The sequence below is a fragment of the Elephantulus edwardii genome, unplaced genomic scaffold, assembly GCF_000299155.1.
Source record: "Elephantulus edwardii isolate Elephantulus edwardi_28Jun2011 unplaced genomic scaffold, EleEdw1.0 scaffold00067, whole genome shotgun sequence".
NCBI lineage: Eukaryota > Metazoa > Chordata > Mammalia > Macroscelidea > Macroscelididae > Elephantulus > Elephantulus edwardii.
Window position 1 is genome coordinate 7,595,498 of NW_006399817.1, and position 666 is coordinate 7,596,163.

Here is a 666-nt window from a genome sequence, read left to right on the forward strand (position 1 = left end):
CATTGTGTGAATATACCACAGCTTCTCTATCCATTCATTTGTTGATGGGCACTTAGGTTGTTTCCAACTCCTTGCTATTGTGAACAAAGCCACGATAAACATTGGTGTGCACAAAAGCCTTTTTAAGTATGAGGCCAAATCCAATCAATTCACACCCTGTTGTGAGCAGCAGCCACACCCTAGCCTCAACTTCAAACCTGAAAACACACCTTACCAGAATCTGGCCATTCCCCTCACCTTCCCAGCCTGGAAATAGCCCCAATATCTGCTACATAAATGTAATGTAGTATGTCTTCCAAGTTTCCTGGCACAAACTGGGTGAGCATGTCTAGGGTTGTATCTGTCATTTAAAGCATTTCAACTGGTATCTCATCAATTCCTGGGTACTTATTTTTGCCAGTGCCTTCAGTGAAGCTTATACTTCTTCCTTCATTTCCATTGGCCCTTGATCATATGGCACTTCCTGAAACATTTCAGTGTCTGCCAATTCATTCTGGTACAGTGATTAGGTGTACTCCCTCCATCTTCCTATGTTTCCTGAGTAATTCAAGATTTTGACCATAGCATCCTTAAATATTGCAACACTTGTCTTGAATTTCTTTGCCAGTTTCTTCAGCCTGAGAAATGCTGAGTGACTTCTTCCTTTTTTTATTCTCCAATTCTACA